General features: G+C 43.2%; 1 long non-coding RNA gene across 1 annotated transcript; it reads right to left on the bottom strand.

Moving 5' to 3' along the window:
* Window positions 1–1179: 1179 nt before the first annotated feature.
* LOC133382265 (uncharacterized) lies at window positions 1180–7945 on the bottom strand. The gene is made up of 2 exons (XR_009761880.1): window positions 7796–7945; window positions 1180–2244 (listed from the first exon to the last, which is right to left on the bottom strand). It is a non-coding gene; the product is annotated as an uncharacterized LOC133382265 (long non-coding RNA).
* Window positions 7946–14183: the final 6238 nt, after the last annotated feature.

The following is a 14183-nucleotide window of genomic DNA, read 5'->3' as shown; positions in this document are numbered from 1 at the left end:
ACTTAGAATCTAATCAGGCACAGGCTGTACAAGTGACATTCCTAGGACTAGGCTTTGCCCAGACATACACTGTCACCAATAAGGTCTAGCAGACCTTGTTTTTATTAATGACAATTAATGACATTTGCCTGCTATGTTCAGCTCCAGCACATAAATCCTATGAAAACTTGAATTTCATTGGAGCTTTTCTTGAGAGATCAACATTCAACGCTCACTATATTGTGGAGGGATCTATGACTTGGCAGAAACAAAGAGTCTTATTCAGCATAGTGAGACACCCCAAGGCTGTCTGCCAATGAGGCTTTCTTTCCCTTTATCCACAGAATGTGGTCAGCCTGCCCTGCTGCATTTGTGAGCCCTCCTGCTCATTCTGCTGAGTTGGGTCTCTAGACATCTGCCTCAAAATCTGCCCTGATGGATCCACTGTCCAGGTTGGAGCAGTAATACATCTTAACTCCTTTATTTGCCTGCTTGCAAGACTAACAATTACGAGTGATACATATGAGAATGCCACTGTTTCTGCATGTTCGCTGGTCACCTCCACAATTGCATGCCAGTAGTAACATCACAGGTGACATGCATCAAGACTTTGGCAAAAGGAAGGTCCTGGCAGGCGTCACTCTTTGTGTATGGATTCCCTCCAAAAATTCAATAGGAAAGCACATTTATTACAATTTCCTTGTGGATGCAATGAAAGAGATAATAGTGGAAAAGTGGACAATAGTGCATGCTGCCATCAGGGCACAGTTGGAGGGTACATAATGCAGCCATCTTGCTGAAGCTAAGCAGGTCTGGGTCTGGTCATTGCCTGGGTGGGAGACCAGGAGTGGCTCATCCCGTGGGGTAGAGCTATACCAATAGCTTTGCAGCAGCAAAGCTGCTGCTGCTTATCAGGAGAGGGGGAGAAAGCAGTGAGGTCAGGGCTGCATGGGTGCACCAGGGGGAGCACCCAAATGACTCTGCCAGTGCATCCACGCAGCCTGACTTTGCCACTGCCCTGCCCTTCCCAGTCATCAGCTATTGTTGCAACTCCACGCCACTGGTCAAACAGCTTCTATGGGAGATCACCTGGGAACCCCAGGAATGCCACCTTGGGTTCTGTGACAGAAGAAAACCAGGATATAATTGTACAGCATAAACGTATTAAATAAAAAAGAATAACCAGACCTTTGGAGATGCTTTCAGAAGTTATAAGTTACTTTATGGTCTTGTCATCACTTTGGAAATGTGATGGGCACAATAAATACAGTTGTGTAACTCTATTATCATATTCACCCTGGAGGTGATCTGCAAGTTTTACTATAACAGAAAGGCAATAATTGTGTACAGATATAATTTAACAATATAGTGTTATAAAATAAACAGTATTTTCAAGAGCATGTTTCCTTTTGGTATGTAGCAAGAATGGTTGGCATTTGCATCTATTTAAGTTCTCACCACACAATATTTTTTAGAAATGTGATCTTGCTGGTGACATGATATCAATTCCATATTAAACAGATTATGAACAAGTAGTATTGGTTTTCCCATCTTCCCTACTTCTTTTAACTGTAGATGCACAAAACTGAACCTGGGATTTTCTGCATGCAAAGTATGTCCTACTGAGCTGTGGTCCCTCCCACAATCGGAGCAGACAAAAATATGCTTGATGGACCAGTTGGTCTGGATCAGTATAATATAGCTCCTTTATTGTTACCGTAATAATAGCCTATCACCAAAAGATGTAAAGTTGACAGGTCGACATGTTCAACATGAGATGGACATGTCTGCTAAATAATCTTAATGCTACCAGTAATTTAGTATGTGGTCAGCAGTGAGCTATGGAATTAACCATAGAAAAGGATTAGCATGCCACTGGGTCATTTACCACTGTTTTGATCCAAGTTTCAGAAAACTCCAAGCACTACAGCCATGGGTAAATGGAGAGCAAGGTATGATACAACTTTTGACTAGTTTTGCTGCCATCTGTTGACTGTAGTGAAGCAAAGCAGATTGTCAACTATTCTCCAAGATAAATGCATATTCTGTACAAACAAGAGCTGGCTCAGGAATGGAGGGGGCATAGATGCAAGGAGATTTTTATTTGTGTGCAGCAAACACTTTGGGATTAATGGAGAGCTGTCTGTGATTTTATGCCCCTCAAAGCTTTGTAGATTTCATTCAGTTGTAGGGCTTGTTGATAAACCCAGGGTGAGCCACTTCCATTCAGCCCAACATTTTCCAAACGCAAACTTGGCTTTAACCCTGAAGCAAAGAAAACAAAGTATCATAGAATACACCAGGATACTTGTAACCTGCCTTCAACAGTGTACTCAGAGGCACACAGTACAGGTTAAAATGCCCTGATTTTGTCCAGTACTGACCTTATCCTTAACATAAAGCCAGTCCCAAACTGCAATTACAGCTGAACAAAAGAAATGCAAATATACATTCTAAGACAAACATGCCCAGTTTGGGAGTGCTGAAATATTAAGCTGATGGTGAAAGTTGTTCCTTCTGTGGTTTGATTCTTCTGTACACCTAAAAACATTTCCCCATGTGAAAAAATAGCAAATGTTACATGCTACACCAAAATATATGTCAAGGTTAAATATGCATTCCACACACAAAAGCCTGTTTATAAGAGCATAGATGGATGTGCTATGATCATGATTTAAACCTGTGCAGGAAGCTCTAGCTGAATGGATTTCAGGCCAAATCAATGCTAAAACTGGTGGACACCAATAAAGGTAACGGAACCAGAGCCCCTCATCCTTGGCCCCTGTAATCTGAGCACCCAGTTCAGTGCCTTCAACCCTCAACAGTCATAGCTACTGCTAGCAAGGTTACTCATCAGTTATAGTTACTATTAGCAAGGCTTTACTATTTTCCAACAACCAGGATAACAATGAACCTTTCATTCCTCTTCCAAGTTGGGAGCTCAAAATTCCTCCTCCCCCAGTCTCTGGCTGAAACTTTAAAAAAGGTTTTGAGAGTAGTTATCATCCAGAGTGGTCACTGGGGCTGCAATCCTATTTACCTAGGAGGAAGACCACTGAAGTTAGTGGAGAGTGTGGGCTCTGGTGACCCCTGTGAGGGAGGATAGAGGGAGTGGGGTTTGGCAACCCTGTGGGGGGAAGGGGCAGAGCTTGGAAAAGTTACTTTTTTGAACTACAGCTCCCATCAGCCTCAGCCACCATGGCCACGGGATTGGGCTGATGGGAGTTGTAGTTCAAAAAAGTAACTTTTCCAAGCTCTGAAGGGGACAGATTTTGGTGACATGTGGGGGGAAGGGGGACAGGCTTTTGCAATCTGTGAGGGTGGAAGGAAGACCTTTGGTGAGAGTAGGCAAGGTTGGGGAGAGAAATGAGCAGGGACAGCACCCCCTTGTGTGTGTGCGTGTGTGTGCGCGCGTGCACATGCATGCACACTATTTGGTTGGCTAATTTCTACACAGTCACACATTTCTCTCTCTCTCTCTTTACCAGCCAGGCAAGCAAGAGGCATTCTCACAATGCAAGGCCACATTCCAGCCAGGCAAAACCACACAAGCAGGGTGTGAAGCAGGGCTAGGAAGGGATGTGGCTTGGGAAGGAGATGTGGCCTGGGGATAGTCCAAGGGCCAGATAGAGAGGCCCAGAGGGCCACATTTGGTCCCCGTGTCTGAGAGTCCCCACCCCTGCCCTGAAAAGTCACTGCCTGCCATAGCAGACAAGACTACAGAGACAAATTGTCTGAGCTGGTATAAGGCAGCTTTCTCCAAGTTTGCATTGTTCTGTAGTCCAACATGAGAAAAATCAGAGGAAAGGGGAACAGTATGGCTGGGGAAAGGATTCGGCACTTTTCTCCACATGAAATCCTCCCATCCCACTTTATATCTGTTCAGCAGCAACCTGTAATGTAAAGATGGGTCGGTTGTATCTAGTTCGCTTGTGATAGTTTTTACCTTGCAAATTAATATCTGCTGCGTGTCCTGCTAATGCCCACTAGATGGCGAATTGCGACTTCTCAACAGATAAGGGTATGACACGCTGCAAATCTCCAAATAAAATGAAATAAACCCCACTATTATCAGATCCCTCTCAAAATTATTCAGGTCAAAACAAAAACAGAAGAGCTGTCCAGTCACACCGTAGAAGCATGGCAGCTCTCTTATACAGAGTCAGATTAGTGGTCTATCTTGCAAAGTACTGTCTACTCTGGCAGTCGCTCTCCAGGGTTCCAGGCAGGAGCCTCTTGGAGCCAAAATGCCAACAGCATTTTTAGTATCATGTGCAAAAATGCCCTGAGGAAGATGCTGTAAATTACTGACCCAAAGACATAACTCATTTAGTACTGCCACTGCCATATATGGCTGTGGCTCCTTTAAAAGCTCTTGGGTTAAGCAGGAAGTCTGCTTTCTCCCATGTGGATACTTTAGGCCAAGGGTCCAACTCTCTGCCCTCTCCTGCATCAAACAGGATTTTATCCCTTCCATGCACTGGCTGGTCCTCTGAATTCTCCAGCCTAGGCTGGACACTATTGCATTGCCAAAAATGGGGGCACAGATTTGCATATGCTAATTTTATGTGTGTGTGTGTGTGTGTGTATAAATGTAATTGTGATTAACCAAACAGAGGTTTTTATTATATTAACAAAACGTTTCAGCTTCCGCCTTCATCGGCTGCCAACATATAAATGCTGTTACCAAGGTGGCAGTTATAGAGCTTTGAGGATGGAATGCTCAGAGGGGCTTCATTTGCAGAAGCTAAGTAGTGGTGGTACTGTCCTCCAGGTTCAGGCCATGTGGTGCCAATGTGTCCAGAGAGTAAATCCAAAAGTTCTCCCTTTTGGTCAATGCTGCTGGATCTGCTGGCATCTCTATCGCTGTAATGGAAAAGTCCAACAGGCTGTGACCCTCGATGTTAAAATGCTTTGCAACTGGTTGCTCCACTTTTTTGGTCAAAATTGCCGACTTGTGGTTCCTGAAGTGCATGCGTAGGTCAGTTGTGGTCTTTCCTACATATTGGATATGACATCCTGGTCTTTTGCACTCGATGATATAAACTATATTGCAGGACCTGCAGGTGATGTTTTGTTTCATGTAATATGTCCTGCCTGTCTTAGTGCTTGTAAAAGTGGCTGTCTCCCTGAGGTACACACAGGTGATACAGCATTTGGAGTGACAAGAATGAGACCCTGGATTGGTGATTGGTGGCTTAAGCACAGCTCTCACCAACAGTCTGCGCAAATTAGGAGGTTGGCGAAATGCTATAACAGGAGGCCTGCTGATGGCTCTGGTAAGATGTTCAGAGTTTGCCAGCAATGGGTAGCTCTCCTTGATTGCTCGATGATAGTTAGGAGATGCTGGATGGAAATCTACCACAAACGGAATCCATTGCTCTCTGCTCTTTGACACCTCAGTATGATGGAGGAGGTTTTCTCTGGACAGAATGGAGGCTCGGTGGATGTTGCAATTCATAATATGTAGAGAATATCCTCTTCGAAGAAGGTGTTCTTTAAGTTCACTGATCCTTCTCTGGTATTTATCTTCAGTGTTGCAAATAAGTTTGATTCTCAGAGCTAAGCTATACACAATGTTCTTCTTTATATGCCTAGGATGGCAGGATTTCCAGTTTAAATAGGTGTGGGCATCAGTGGGTTTGCTGTAGAGATCAGTGGCTATTTTGTTGTTTTCAATGGTAAGAAGGACATCCAGAAAAGGGATGTGCGGATTGTCATTTGTACTATTAAATGTAAACTTAATAGAGAGATGGATAGAGTTGATGTAATTTTAAAATTGTTCCAAACTCTCTTTACCATTCGTCCAGACCATAAAGATGTCGTCAATGTATCACCACCATATAAGTGGTTTGTTGATGGCCTTTTTGAGGATCTCCTGTTTCAGTTTACCCATAAAGAGATTTGCATATGATGGAGCCATGCGAGTCCCCATAGCTGTGCCTTGTAGTTGCAGGTAGTGTTCTCCATTGAATGTAAAGTTGTTACAAGTCAGGACTAGTGTAGCTAAAGTTGTGAGAACCTCTGTTGGAGGATTGTTCATATCTCTGGTGTTAAGGAACTCATTTAAAGCCTGAATCCCATCATTATGTGGTATATTGGTGTAAAGAGATGTGACATCTAAAGTAGCTAGTATAGTATTGTTGTGGAATTGATACTGTTTGTTTAAAGACTCAATTTTAAGCATGCAAATGTAGAAATAATTACGATAACTTAAATGGAAATACAATCCATGTCACCATAGTGGGGAAGACTGTGACCAGGCGACGTGTGTGCATGCTCAGTCTGCTGTCCAGGTACTAACTGTGGATGGGCATCTTCAAGGCCCTTCTTATGTTGTTTTTATGTTTAAACCAGACTTGGACTAAACAGCCCTCAAACAGAGGATGCCTTCAAATATGGGGCTATTCTCTCGCAGCCTTTCAAACAAGATTGTCCTAAGGACCTTGGGAAAGTAGGGCACATAGCAACTTTACTTCAGCATACAGTGCAGAGAGTTGTGGCTCTCTTTGATGCTGTCTCTTCTGACAAAGAACTCTTGTTGGATTAAAAACTGGCAATGCTACACTCTCTGAAGCCTTCCAGACTGATCAGAAACCATCCCACATTTTATGAGCGTGCTGCCTCCTAAGCACATCCCAACCATCTTGCTGAGTACTGTTCCAGTAAGTAAGAACCAGGCCCAACTTCTGGCACTGTCTGAGTTTTCAAACCAATGGGGAATGCTCAGCAGAAACAGAATGCAAGAAGCAATGGCACTTGAGGATAATGTAAGCAGTGGCACTCGAGGTGCATGACCAGAGATCATCAGGATCAGGGGATGGATGAGCAAAAACTACTTCTTGTAAAAAGAAAAAAGTGGACTATACATTAATAAAATTAAAAGCAAGCTAAGCAAACATTCTGCCCAGCCACAGCTGACTGCAAAAAAGGCAAACGCGCTGTCTGGGCAAGTGGAGGGAAGTTTCCACTTGGTCACCTGCAGGAATGGTACCCTGTGTAAGCCAGGATGTTAACATTTCCTAAAGTTTGCTGCACAAATATGGTGAGGACATTAGGAGTGTGTATGCCTGTATTTCTGAATGTGCACTGAAGGATAAATGAGTCTGACAGATTAGGGGACACTGGAAGGAAGTCTGCCTATATGCGCAGAAAGGATTGGGCAAATGCCAGAATGTTTAAAATACTGCTTAAAATAGATAATGTTGTTTTCATAAGCAGGCAAAATGGATGGGATAAGACAAGCAGTGTTAGAGAGTTTGAAATAAGATTATAAACCTATAGTTGGAAGTAAGTCTGTGACCCAATATACACTCACCTGGGAGTAAGTCCTACTGAACCCAATGGAGCTTACTTCTGAGTAGACATATGTTGGATCACAACTTTCGTCTCAACAAAAAAAAAGTGAGACTTTCTTCCAAGTAAACATCAACCTTGCTAAAGCAAAGGTCTATAAGCACACACAGCGGAGCCTTGTAGGAGCTGCCTGATATCAGATCCAGCAATTTGCCCCTCCAACCTAGTATTGCTTTCTTTGCCTGACAGCAGCTCTCAGGCAGATATCTTCCCCATCACATCCTACCTGAACCTTTCCATTGGAAGTGCCAGGGATTGAACCTGGAACATTCTGCATGCAAAGCAGAAGTTTTACCACTGAGCTACAGCCCTTCCCCCAGTCAGTGACATCATCAGCATCATCTATTAAGCAAGTGGACCACAGTTCAGGATCCTTCCCTGTGCATCCCAGGATCTGTCATAACAAACAGATTTGTGCATTCATATTTCACGCAGATCTGAAACAGGAAATGGTACTCACTTTTTAAAGCTTCTTATTGAGTAGTTCTCTCTGTGTAGCCCTTGAATTAAAATTCCAAGCCCCTTTCTGGTTTGACCTGATCATCACTGACCCAGCAAGGAGACTTTGGTATATGTAGACATCTCCACAGGCATCAATCCTGACAGGAAGTATCTCTTTTTCCCTGTTTGTATTATTATCCACACCTGGCCTCCTGCAGTAGATTTCTTTGCAGTCCCAAGAGGAACAGGGACTGCCCTAGTGCCCTCCAGAGGCCCTTGCAAGCAAGTAACCGTGCACTGTAACTTGGATACTCTCTTTTGTGCTGCCAAGTGAAATACAGATCAGGAAAACAGTAGTCTAAAGAGGTTTCTTTTTGACTGTGGGGTGGATGGGGAAAAGGTATGACTGTACAAAACTACTGATTCCACTGTCTTGGACAATAAAGTCCCTACAAACCACATCTCTATAGCTGACTATGGGATATACAAAATCAAGTGTAACAGACAAGGCTGCAGTTCAACCTTCACCGGGCTTCTGCTGGGAGGAAAGGCGGGATATAAATCAGATAATATTTATTTATTTATTTATTTTATTTAAAATATTTCTATCCTGCCCTTCTACCCTATAATAGGGCACTCAGGGCGACTTACAAAAATAAAATCAAACATGTACATAATAAAATTGTAAACAGTAAAATCACAAAAACATTAAAATAAAATTAAAATACATAAAATGCAATTAAAATACATAAAATACAATACACACACACACACACATATACTAAAGGGACTACAAAGGTAAAATTTAATGCAGAAGGCATAAAATCAGTGTCAGGCTCTACCTTCAATCCCTCCCAAAGGCTCTCCAGAACAAGATCGTTTTCAGAAGTCTCCGGAAAACCAACAGAGAGGGCACAGAGCAAACTTCTTGGGATAGAGTATTCCAAAGCTTGGGGGCCACAGCTAAAAAAGCTCTCTCCTGCGTGCCTGTCCATCTAACATCTTTCACTCCAGCCACACAGAGGAGACCAGAGGCAGATGATCTTAAATCCCAGGCAGGTACATATGGGCATAAGCAGTCCCTCAGGTACATTGGTCCAAGGCCGTTTAGGACTTTAAAAGTCAGAACCAGAACTTTGAATTGGGAGCCAGTGGAGTCGATAAAGCACAGGACTAATATGCTCCCTGCGCCGTGCTCCAGTTAACATTCTGGCTGCTGCATTTGAACCAACTGCAATTTCTGAACCTTTTTCAAAGGCAGCCCCACATAGAGTGTGTTACAGTAATCAAGCCTCAATGTCACCAATGCATGTGTCACTGTGGCCAAGTCAACTGCCTCCAGGAATGGAAGCACCTGGTAGACCAGTTTGAGTTGGCCAAAAGCACTCCTGGCTACCGCAGCCACCTGATATTCAAGCAGCAGGGCAGGATCCAGGAGGACTTCCAAACTGCAAACCTGCTCCTTCAAGGGGAGTGCAACCCCATCCAGAACAGGTTGCAACCCTATCCCTGGTGCAGTTTTCCCCTTGATCAGCAGTACTTCCATCTTGTCTGGATTAAGTTTCAGTTTGTTAGCCCACATCCAGCCCTTCATAGCCTCCAAGCACCAGTTTAGGATGAGCACTCCCTCCCTACAATGAGATGGTAGGGAGAGATACAACTGAGTGTCATCAGCATATTGATGACATTGTACTCCAAATCTCTGGATGACCTCTCCCAGTGGTTTCATAGTAATGCTAAAGAGCATGGGAGACAGAAAGAAACCTTGCGGTACCCCACAGGCCAACGGCCAGGGGGTCGAGCAGTATTCTCCCAGCACCACTTTCTGGGTCCTGTCTGTCAGGTAGGACCGGAGCCACCGTAAAACAGTGCCTCCCAATCCCATCCCAGCTAGACGGTCCAGAAGGATACCATGGTTGATCATATCGAAGGCCGCCGAGAGGTCCAGCAGCACCAACAGGGATGCACTCCCCCTGTCTGATGCCCAGCGTAGGTCATCAAGCAAGGCGACCAAGGCAGTCCCTGTCCCATGGCCAGGCCTGAAGCCTGATTGAAAAGGGTCTAGATAGTCCGATTCATCCAGGAAAACTTGAAGCTGAGCAACCACTACCCTTTCAATCACCTTGCCCAGAAAGGGGAGATTAGAGACTGGGCGGAAGTTGTTAGGATCCGCAGGGTCTAATGAAGGCTTTTTTAACAAAGCTCTTATCACCGCCTCCTTTGACAATGTTGGCATAGAACCTTCCCTTAGGGAGGTGTTAATCAAATATGCCAATCAATCAATCAATCTATAAGTAAGTAAGTAAACCTGGTGTCCTCCAGATGTTTTGGAGTACAGCTCCCATCAGGCCCAGCCAGCATGGCTATAGTCCAATACATCTGAAGGGCACCAGGTTGATGAAGGCTGCTGCAATTGATGCCTAGTTCTCAGTTCCTTATTTGACACAGAGCTGTATCAGCAGCCTGAATGAACTGAGTTTTTTATGCTTCTGCACACAAAAAAGAAGCTTTGAACTATCCCAGGGGTAATAGATCTCCATGATAGGGAGACTGTCCCCTTCAAGGTGCAATACATTATATTCAAAACAGTGAAAGAATGAAGGTCCCACCGGCAACACATGGAAGATTATGGGGGATCTGTTCAGATAAATACAGGATAAGCTATGATACACTATGGTAACATCCAAACAGGCATGAAATTTATATTTACCTTAACAAAGGTAACACAAAATCTAGACACTCAAAGATAAGGGAAGAGAGAGGGATTAGGAGGAAGGGTTTGCCAAGTTAATTCTTGTTTCTTTATATACATTGCATTCTTGAAAATCAATAAATCAATACTTTTTTTAAAAAAGATGCACCAGCGGTATCTCACATGCAAGCCCCCTCAGGGGTTCAGAGAAGCTTCTAGCCATAATAAAAATAAAAATGGGCAAAACCCAAAAACAAAATATGGCACCAAAAAAGAGTGAGCGGTTTATTTATATAATCAGCTGATCAGAGAGGAGACGTTCATCATTGTCTAATCTTTTGCCATCAGAATCAATATATTTGTATTATTTATGAACAGTTTTAACACTTTAATATGACAAAATATATATCAGTTAACAAAAATATGTCTTTTACGTGATCACATTTCTTATTTGCTTAATTATTATTTTTTAGATTTTAATTTATATGCACAGAAAAAGGAAACAAAAGAATAGAACATGAAGCAGTAACATAAAAGGCATCAGTGTACCAAGTTCTTGCATTTTAAATTGTTGTAACCCACCCTGGGACCTTAGGGTGAAGAGCTGGTAATAAATTAGATGATTAATAATAATAAATAAAAACAAACAAATAATAAGTAATTCACATTTGGGCCTGATCTGCATAGAACAAGTTGTGAAACTTATTAAATGCCAAAAAATAAAATAAAATAGCAAGTGGCTAAATCTGAGGCCTCCTTTGAGTTTGAGCCCCAGGCCAAATGGGCTTTCTGTCCCCATCCCACCCCTCTGATTGGCCCTGCTGAGGTGCTGAGGAGGTGCATCAGCTTGCTCATACAACTATGTTTTAAAAGAAGGAGCTAGGAATCAGGAACCACTCCAATCTCATGTACAGCGCCTCTCCTCCTGCTGTCCCTGAATTCCCCTCATGGATTTGTGTAGGGTTGCCAGGTTCAGGGCCTGAGACTGATCCTGTATCTTTAGGAGAAGAGAAAGTCAGCCAAGTGCAGGTGTTCTTGCAATTCTCCCTTCCTCCTGCACAACTTTTAAAGATACAGAAGACCTCTGGGAGGCTGCAACCAAGCGGTTTTCTGTATCTTTAAAAGATGTGCGGGGGAAAGGGAGAATTGCAAGAACATCTGCACTTGGCTGACTTTCCCTTCTCCTAAAGATACAGGATCAGTCTCAGGCCCTGAACCTGGCAACCCTAATTTGTAGTGTTACCAACTTTTTTTCTTGACAAGATACTTGTGCATTCAACAGCTGTGTGGTGTGCAGAAATTCAGCTAGTCTCACTCCTCCCTCCCATGGTTTCCAACAAATACTCTACATGTGAAACTGAAGTGGGAGAAAAACTGTGTGAGATAATTTATCAACCCAGTAATGACCTCCCTGTGCTGCCTGAACTTGGCCAGCTATTCCTTTCAAATTTGTCTCCCTTGCAAGCATGTTGGGCTTCCCTTACTAAAATGGCACTCAAGGTTTTTATCAGCAGAGCTAGCATGAGAACTGACAAGTAGGCTGTATTTTGGGGGACATCTGCTGTTTTAGAACATCTTGTGAACTTATTCGGATTTATTAGAAAGAAGTCCAGTTTCACAAGATTATCCATTTATTAATATCTGATAAACCCAAACCTATATACATGTTGTTGTTGTTACCTGCCCTTCACCAGAAGGTCCCAGGGCAAGTCACAATAACATGAAATACGGTATGAAAAACAATGTAAAGCAAATTACATTCACAACTAGAGATGGTCCTAATATATATATATATATATATATATATATATATATATAAAGTATCAAAAGCCAGGGTGAAGAGGTGTATTTTCAGCACACAACAAAAGCTGTACAATTAAGATGCCAGATGCACCTCTGTGAGGAGGGAATTCTACAATTTAGGGGCCACCACAGAGAATGCCCTATCCTAGGCTATCCTCCCCAAAAACACTTCTGAGGGCAGTGGAACTACCAAGAGGGTCCCTTCTGCTGATATCAACACCCAAGAGGGTTTGTAAGGAAGGAGGTGGTCTTTCAGATATTTGGAGCCTAAATTGTTTAGGGCTTTTAAACACTAGTGAAAGCACCTTAAATTGTGCCTGGAAATGAACTGGCAACCAGTGCAGGTGTTTTAAAATAGGGGTTACATGAAATCTAAATAACCAACTGAAATTTCTGAGTCATTTTGAAGGGCAGCCCCATACAGAGCACATTGCAATAATCCAGCCTGGAAGTTACCAGAGCATGGATTTCAATGGCCAAGTCAAAAAGGTCCATATCTGGCAAACCAGCCATAGCTGGAAAAAGGCACTCCTAGCCATCTAGGCCACCTGACCCTCTAGTGACAAGGTTGAATCCAGAAGCACCCCCAGATAACAGACCTGATCCTTCCGGGGGAGTGCAACCCTGTCCAGGACAGGCTATCTCCCCCCTTTCCCAGACATACATAGGAGTAAATCCCACTGAACACAGAGGGACGTACTTCTGAGTAAGCATGCAAAGGATTGCAAGGTAAGTACATGAGGTCTAAAGTCTTTTGGCACATCCAACCTGGAAAGGACAACAATTTTTGTAGAAAGAAAAAGTTGGCAGCTGTCTGTTAAGTCCTTGAAGTAGAAGCTGATGTTCCTAAGTCATTTGGGCCTTTTGGCTCAATGTCTATCCTCCCCAACTGCTACTAAATCAATCCCCAGTAGGAAGTAAGCTAACCCACAGAATTTGTGGGAAGCCTTTTGGACTTAGGCTGTGGTTCTATAAAGCCAACAGCTTCAAGTTGCAGGGCAGGAGTTATAAATATTCTGGCCACGCACTTGACACTGATTAGGCAAAACAATCTGCACATTCACATGTAGCTTTTCCGTGCTGACATCTGTGCTTCCCCCACCCCACCCCTTTTCCTGGGGATGGCTTGATCACTATGTACACGGCGAGCATGCAGTGTATGCTTCAGGCATGGAGCAGCAGGCTTCAGATAGGATTACCCTAGAGTAATAGGTTGCTTGAATTGCCAGTTTTGACATTTACTAGGTGACAGTGAAGGGGTGTGCCCCCAAAGCCCTTCAGGAATGTTAACTGGCTAAAGCTGTGGCTAATGCAAAGCAACCTGTAACAGGCAAGGCCACCTTGTCTGTTTGGTATTAACTAGATTTAGGATTGGATTTTGAGTTGAGTTTTACAGAGGCTGCCTATAACGTTGCTCTTTGGTGCTTCTTCATACACAGGAAGGATGGCACAAATCACACAAGCTTTCTAATGGCATTTGATGCCTCCATGTTAAGGCTTTTGCAGAGGATTTGTTACATATCCAAGCCTCATCCCCCTGTTAGCTTGATAGCTTGCGCTTTCTGTAGTGCCACCCATTCTGTAGCATCTGACAAAAACCAAGCTTCATAAGGAACCCTATGAGAAAGGGAATGAAATGCATTGAAAACCCCATCCTAGCAAGATGCCTTATCAAAACAGGCTACTCAGACCACTTTGTAAAAATGATTGGCTTGATAATCCTTTCACATTTTAATTGTATTCACTAACCTTATTCTTTGTCACAAATGAAGCTAAATCCTCAGTAAAATGGTGGATGCTTACTGTGGAAGAATTGCCTGGGTGAGCATTTGAAAGCTATTATGGAACAATAGCTTCTTTATAAGCCTGAGAATGTGAGCATAACTTTTTGTAGCCCTACGTTATGAAATCT

This window comes from Rhineura floridana, chromosome 3, assembly GCF_030035675.1.
Source record: "Rhineura floridana isolate rRhiFlo1 chromosome 3, rRhiFlo1.hap2, whole genome shotgun sequence".
In the NCBI taxonomy this organism is placed as follows: Eukaryota; Metazoa; Chordata; class Lepidosauria; order Squamata; family Rhineuridae; genus Rhineura; species Rhineura floridana.
Note: the sequence above shows the minus strand (reverse complement) of the source record. Positions and strands in the feature narration are given on the sequence as shown.